The sequence below is a fragment of the Rhinoderma darwinii genome, chromosome 12 (genome assembly GCF_050947455.1).
Source record: "Rhinoderma darwinii isolate aRhiDar2 chromosome 12, aRhiDar2.hap1, whole genome shotgun sequence".
NCBI classification, from domain to species: domain Eukaryota; kingdom Metazoa; phylum Chordata; class Amphibia; order Anura; family Rhinodermatidae; genus Rhinoderma; species Rhinoderma darwinii.
This window is the reverse complement of record NC_134698.1, coordinates 20,308,942-20,317,116: the sequence shown is the minus strand read 5'-3', so window position 1 is coordinate 20,317,116 and position 8,175 is coordinate 20,308,942.

The following is an 8,175-nucleotide window of genomic DNA, read 5'->3' as shown; positions in this document are numbered from 1 at the left end:
CATTCCTGCAGTTTCAGGGCCCCAGGATTTAGGAACTAGGAAAGGGAAGGGACATAGCACATCCGCTGGAAGCGAGGGCGCCCATATTATACCAGCGCAAAACTTTCCCAGTAATATTTCCCAAACTACGAAGGAGAAAAAGTCCCCAAAAGGTGCAGTGTAAAGAGTGTTACAAAAGGGGGATAAGAAAGAAAACCGTTTATCAGTGTGACACTGACCTGTGCATAACGGATCGCTTCACATCGTAACACACATCTATGGATAATTGTATTATTTACCCCATTATTATACCCTCTTATTATATACCCTGATGTTCTCCGCACAGATTACATATACCCTGATATACTCCGCACAGATTACATATACCCTGATGAACTCCGCACAGATTACATATACCCTGATGTACTCCGCACAGATTACATATACCCTGATGTACTCCGCACAGATTACATATACCCTGATGTACTCCGCACAGATTACATATACCCTGATGTACTCCGCACAGATTACATATACCCTGATGTACTCCGCACAGATTACATATACCCTGATGTACTCCGCACAGATTACATATACCCTGATATACTCCGCACAGATTACATATACCCTGATGTACTCCGCACAGATTACATATACCCTGATGTACTCCGCACAGATTACATATACCCTGATATACTCCGCACAGATTACATATGCCACCACATTATAAACGGAAATACCAGCAAAACCCCAAACAGAACTATTACCAAGCAAAATCCATGCTCAAAATGGCGGTCTTTCCCTTCTTAGCCCTACAGCGTGCCCAAACAGCAATTTATGGCCACAAGTAAGGCATTACCATACCCGGGAGAACCTGCTTAACAATTTATGGGGTAAGATTCTCTAGGGACACAACATCTTGTGCGGTGAATGGGCAGATCAGTGGAGAAATTGCAATTTTCACTTTGCACAATCCACTGCGTATTCATTTCTGAAAAACACCGGTGGAGTCTAAATTCTCACTACACCCCTTCATAAATGCCTTTAGGGGTGTAGTTTCTAAAACGGGGTCACTTTTGTTTGGTACATCAGTGGTTTTGCAAATGCAACATGGCGTCCGCAAACCATTCCAGCAAAATCTACGCTCCAAAAGATAAATACCGCTCCTTTTCTTCTGAATGCTCCCATATACGTAAACAGCCGATTATAACCACATATGGGGCGTTACTGTACTCGGGAGAAATTTCTTTACAAATGTTGGGGTGCTTTTTCTTCTCTATTCCTTGCAAAAATGAAAAATGTGTATCTAAAACGACATCTTGTTGGAAAAATTTTTTTTTTTCATTTTCATGGCTTAATTCTAATTAATTCAGCAAAAAACCTTTGGGATCAAAATTTTCACTATACCCCTAGATGATTCCTCAGGGGGTGCAGTTTCCCAAATTGAGTCACTTTTGGGGTGTTTCCACTGTACTAGTACTACAGGGGCTCAGCAAATATGACATGACACCCAGAAACCATTCCAAAATCCAAATGGTGCTCCTTCAATTCTGAGCCCTACCGTGTGTCCAAACAGATGTTTGTGACCACATGTGGGGTATTGTTTTACTCGGGAGAAGTTGCTTTACAAATGTTGCAGTGCTTTTTCTCCTTCAGTCCTTGTGGAAATGAAAAAAAAATACCTAAACCTACATTTTCTTTGAAAAAATGTAGATTTTCATTTTTACGGCCTACTTACAATAAGTTCTGTAAAAAAACTGGCTGGTCAAAATGCTTGCTACACCCCTAGATAATTTCCTCAAGGGGTATAGTTTCCAAAATGGGGTCACTTGTTGGGGGTTTCCACTGTTTTGTCCCCTCAGGGGCTTTGTAAATGTGACATGGCCTCCGCAAACCATTCCTGCTAAATTTGAGCTCCAAGAGCCAAATGGCGCACTTTCCATTCTAAGCCCTGCCGTGTGTCCAAACAATTGTTTATTACCACATGTGGGGTATTGTTTTACTCCGGAGAAATTGCTCTACAAATGTTGTGGTGCTTTTTCTACTTTAGTTCTTTTGGAAATGAAAAAAAATTAGCTAAACCTACATTTTATTTGAAAAAATGTAGATTTTCATTTTCATGGCCTAGTTCCAAAAATTTTTGCAAAAAAACTGGCCGGTCAAAATGCTTGCTACACCCCTAGATAAATTCCTCGAGGGGTGTAGTTTCCAAAATGGAGTCACTTTTGGGGGGTTTCCACTGTTTTAGTTCCACTAGACCTGTTCAAAGCGGATATGGTGCCTAAAATATATTCTAATAAAAAGGAGGCCCAAAATCCACTAGGTGTTCCTTTGCTTCGGAGGCCGGTGCTTCAGTCCATTAGCGCCCTAGGGCCATATGTGGGATATTTCCTAAAACTGCAGAACCTGGGCAATAAATATTGAGTTGCATTTCTTGGGTAAAACATTCCGTGGTACAAAAAAAATGGATTCAAAATAAATTTCTGGAAAAAAATAATGAACTTTGTAAATTTCACCTCTACTTTGCCTTAATTCCTGCGCAACGTCTAAAGGGTTAAGAAACTTTCTAAATGCTGTTTTGAATACTTTGATGGGTGCAGATTTTAAAATGGGGTGACTTATTGGGGGTTTCTAATATCTAAGGACCTTAAAGCCACTTCACAACTAAACTGGCCCCTGTAAAAATAGCATTTTGAAATTTTCTTGAAAATGTGAGAAATTGCTGCTAAAGTTCTAAGCCTTGTAACGTCCTAGAAAAATAAAATGATGATCAAAATACGATGCCAATCTAAACTAGACATATGGGGGATGTTAGTTAGCAACATTTTTGTGTGGTATAACTGCCTGTCTTACAAGCAGATACATTTAAATTGAGAAAAATGCTAATTTTTGCAATTTTTCGCTACATTTTGGTGTTTTTCACAATTAAATACTGAATGTATCGGGCAAATTTTGCCAGTAACATAAAGTCCAATGTGTCACGAGAAAACAATCTCAGAATCGCTTGGATAGGTAAAAGCATTCCGGAGTTATTACCACATAAAGTGAAACATGTCAGATTTGAAAAATGAGGCTCTGTCAGGAAGGTCAAAAGTGGCCAAAGAGGGAAGGGGTTAACAGGTTCAATATAAATAACACCCATAACATGACCAGGGGAAGCCCTTGAGGTTACCACAACTTAGAAAAGATAGCCATCTGCCACCACCACTTGTTTTTACCTCCAGCCGTAACCCGGCTCGAAGGCACCGCTCACTTCTTGCAGATGGCTTTGCCCATAAAGCACTTCAAAGGGGTAACACCCTAAGAAGCCTTCATATTTTGGGGGACGCATACCCCTGATGCGACCCCCCCACCAGTTTTACTGACCAACCTCAAGGACTCCCCCCGCCACTGCGACATGGACCTTGACCACCTCAAGCCCAAGAGCTCCTCCACACCAACACCCCTCTTTCAATCCCGTCTGCTAGGGCCAAACTCCACAAATCCATCCCCACCTCATTCAAATGCACCCCATCCTGTCTCCAATAACAACCTACACCCGCTTCCAGGTCCCTGTGCCTGACCACCACACCTCGATTTTTTGCCACAAATGCCGACACCGCCCTATTCACTTTTATTCTGGCCTGATTGAGCCTCTCCATGGATCGGGCAAAGCGCCATGTCTTTCTGGGCACAATATCTGACCAGACTATAATCAGGCCCGGGTGTAACGCCCATAAACACAACAAATCGTGCTTAATATCCCTCACCAAATCACGAAAAGGGCGCACACTCAAGTCATTCCCCCCAACATGTAAAACTAAAATCTCGGGAACCCGGTCTAGCTGCGTATACACCTGAAACTCTGGTAACACCCTGGACCAAACCATTCCCCGGAAACCAAGCCAATGCAGGACAGCATCCTCCCGCGGAATTCTCAGTTGTCGACCATCCGGGCGAACTTCCGCCCTTAGTGCGCCCCAATACACAAAGGAGTGCCCCAAGATCCAAACCAGCAAAGGACGCGAACCTGCGAAAGAAAGAAAACACACACATCTTACAAATCCCATTCGCACTCTATCTTCCACAGGCACAACATACCCCCTAGCAACCTTTTAACAGTCTGACAGCAAATGAGGCCGAACATAAGTGCGGAAACGGTTAGACTCCCATCTCCCAATACGCCTAACCCCTGACTCATCCAAACCCCATCGCACCGCTTCAGTTGCTGCACCAATTCTAAACGAATGGGAAGAATACTCAGCTGACTTCAACCCAATTGCCAGCAAACAGCGCTTAAACACTGCCCCAAATTGGAACCTGGATAAAAAGGACCTGTCTTCATGCCGCAATAACGGAACCCCCGTTGCCCCCACCTGTACCCCAAAAGCAGACATACACTGTACCGGACACACCGCCGAACGCCCGATAGCAAACAACACAATCCGCGTCCCCTTACCCACCGTGTCAGTTTTTGACCTGCGCATCAGCAAACAACTCCACATCCTCTGGACTTATTCCCCCGCACGCAACCCACTCTGCGACACCAATTCACCCACTCTAAAAGCCCAAAAAAAGGCTAACGAAAAAAACAAGCGAAACAATCGGACTTCAAAGGCCGAACTACAAACCACCTCCACCGCCGTACACAACAAGCAAAGAATCCGGTAAGAAACTGGCCGCCGCCGATCTACCGACCCTCTCCCCCTGCGAATACCTTTTAATTCTTGAATCGCCAAAAATTCCTTGGTCACGTCTATTTCGCCATGCAATTTCAAACGAAACGCCACAGCGGACACAAACTTATTCACTTTTGCTACAGACACACCTGACTCATACACATCCCCCAACCAATACAAAAAGGCCACCAGCCTGTCCCGGTCTGACCGGACGTCGCCCAAACCTCTCAACCAAAGCTCCCATTGAGCCCAGCCAGCCCTATATGCTGCCCACGTAGAACTTGCCAATGATCGCTCAATCAATGCCCCTGCCGCAGAGAAACCAACTCCCAAAGATGATCCGGGCACAGCATGCCAATCTGCTCTGCTCCCGGCGCCAGCTGACGAAAACGATCCCACTGTGAGCGAGAAAGCGCATCAGCAACACAATTGTCAACCCCCGGCACATGCACCGCCACCACCCAAGCATTTAACGACAAACAAACCAGCACCAAATGCCGCAACAGTTGAACCACCGGAGGAGACGACGCCGAGATGTTATTGATAGCCAACACCACCCCCAGATTATCGCAGTGAAAATGAATCTTCTTGTCCCTGAGCCTATCCCCCCAAATGGTCACAGCGACCACGATAGGAAATAGCTCGAGCAGGGCCAGGTTTTTTGTCAGACCGTTTTCCACCCAGCTAACCGGCCACCCCCCAGCACACCACTGGCCACCACAATAGGCCCCAAAACCGCCCCCTCCAGCCGCATCTGTAAACAAGTCCAGATCCACGGAATCGAAAGCTCCAGCCATCCACAGGGACCGCCCGTTGTACTGTCCCAAAAACCGATGTCACACTTCCAAGTCGGCCCGCTGCTCCCCTCTCAATCTTACAAAGTGATGCGGTGCCACCACACCAGCAGTCGCCGCCGCCAAACGCCTACTAAACACTCTGCCCATAGGCATGATCTGACACTCAAAGTTTAACTTCCCTAACAATGACTGCAGACTGCGTAATGTGACCTTTTTAAGCCGAGACAACGCCTGAACCTCCAAACGAAGGGCCACCAACTTATCCTCCGGAAGCCTGCATTCCATTAAAACCGAGTTGATTTCAATGCCTAAAAAACGAATAACCGTAACATGCCCCTCTGTTTTGTCAGGAGCCAGCGGGACTCCAAAATCCCTCATGACTCCCTGCAACGCAAACAAAATATTGGCGCACACCGCCGATCTGCCCAGGCCAACACACAAAAAAATCATCAAGGTAGCGAATAACTGAATTCACACCTGCGACGTCCCGAGTTGCTCATTCCAAAAATGAACTAAATGCCTTAAAATAGGCGCAAGACATGGAACAACCCATCGGCAAACAATGATCCACAAAAAATTCCCCTCCCAAAAACAACCCAACAACCGTTGACTCTTGGGATGAACCGGCAGTAACCGAAAAGCCGCCTCAATATCAGTTTTTGACAACAAGGCACCTGCACCCGCTTCGCGAACCAACGCCACTGCCATATCAAACGACGCGTACACCACCGAACACAACACCGGATCAATACCATCATTAACCGATGCACCCCGGGGAAAAGAAAGATGATGTATCAACCGAAACTTGTTCGGCTCACGCTTAGGCACCACACCCAACGGGGAAACAACAAGATCCGACACAGGTGGTTCCACAAAAGGCCCTGCCATGCGACCCAAAACCACATCTTTACGAAGTTTTTCAGTCACCACCCCGGCGTGCTGATAAGTGGACCGGAGATTCCGACGAGTCACTGGAATGTCATAAGGAGGAGAAGGAATTACAAAGCCCATGAAAAACCCATCCGCAATCAATTGCGCCCCAGCCCTATCCGGATATCTACTTAGAAAGGGGGCCATCCTTTCCAGCTTCACCGGCGTCACCCCCTGACCAGCTGAACCCCCTGGTCCACCTCCCTTCTTGCCTTTTCGCAAACACTTCGACGCGCCATGAGATGACCCGCTGCAATGGGAACACACGTGCTTGAACTTGCACGCTGCCCCAAATTTACACTGGCCGTCGTTAAACTGCCAGCAGAAACCGAGTTTTGAACCGGAACCTTGACCGGACTAACCGACCTGCCCTACAGACCCTCCGCTCCCTGGAAAGGACTGTCCCGGCTTAACCGGAGCAGTCACTCTCAACCACAATGCAATATTTTTCTGATCCCATCTAATGCTGGGCCGCACCGCCTTCCGCTGCCGAAATTGCTCATCATAACGCAGCCAAGCCATACCGCCATACGCACGATGCGCCTCACCGATAGCATCCATATAACAAAAAATCGCGGAACAATTTTCCGGCGCCTTTTCCCCAACACTAGCCAAGATCGCGAAGGCCTGCAGCCAATTCACAAATGTTTGCGGAATGAGCCGATAACGCAGACGTTCCTCCTCTTCCTTCCTACTCTCATCCCTCTTCCCTTTATCCAAATTAAATTTTGCCAATGGAAGGAGAGAAAATATCTCCACATACTCGTCCTTCCAAATGCGCTCCTGAACTTCCTGTTTCAAATGCGCCCTCAACGGGCCCTCAAAACAGACATAAACCTCACCTCTTGCTCTATCATCACCCTGTCACCCTCTTGAGCCCCATCTGTCTGCACCGACACAGCCACCGCCCCCGCACTTGCACCCTATATTGAGGCTGCCCTACCAACGGCGGCGCCGTCCAAACCGCAACCGGGGACACCCCCGCCGATACCGGGGCCTGCGAGCTATCTAATCTGTTGACCAGCTCGCGCAATCATCCCACTAAGTCATCAAGACCGCTACCACCTCCTCCGGAAGACCCGTCAACAGCCGTAGAACCCGCCGCATCCCCCGCACCCCCCAACATGCGCGTATTAGGAGAAGAGAAAGAAGAAAAACACCCACCTGGCTGCTCAGGCGCTGTGATCCCGCCAGCCGGACGAACTTGAACACGCCGATGCTCAACATCGTCTCCTTCTTCTAAGTCACCCGCCGTCTGCGAGCGCTGCCCGCACCCACAATGCAAGCACGGAGATCCCTGACCAGACTGTCCCGAAGGGCCGGCCTCCATACTAGCCCTGATGCTGATAGGGCCAGCCGCCTGCTGCCCGTTATGCGGTATCCAGAGCTCAGACCGCACTCCACGGCCCACCGGACTCTCCATTCTTCCGGACTCAGACCTCGAAGCAGCCAGCCCCCTGATTGGCACCTCACCAGGCGGGGCTGCCGACATCCCCGCATCTTGCACCACACCAGATGGAGGGAGGGTATTTGGGAAGCCAGGAGCCAACCCCCCCCCTAGCCGCCAAGCACCCCCGCGGCTGGGGATTTCTGCGAGGCCGGGACCACCGAGGGGATGCAGCTCTCCCTGGAGACCGGCCTGCAGCGACCCTGAAGGGGCTTCCCCTGCGGCGCCGTACCCACGGGATTTTGTCAGGGCTAAGTCTCCCTGGGGGTCTGGCACGCCGTGACCTGCGAGCAGGCACGACCTCAGGTGAACAGACATCGGGCATGATCCCTCCACTAGCCAGAGGGCTGAGCAGCAGAGGGCT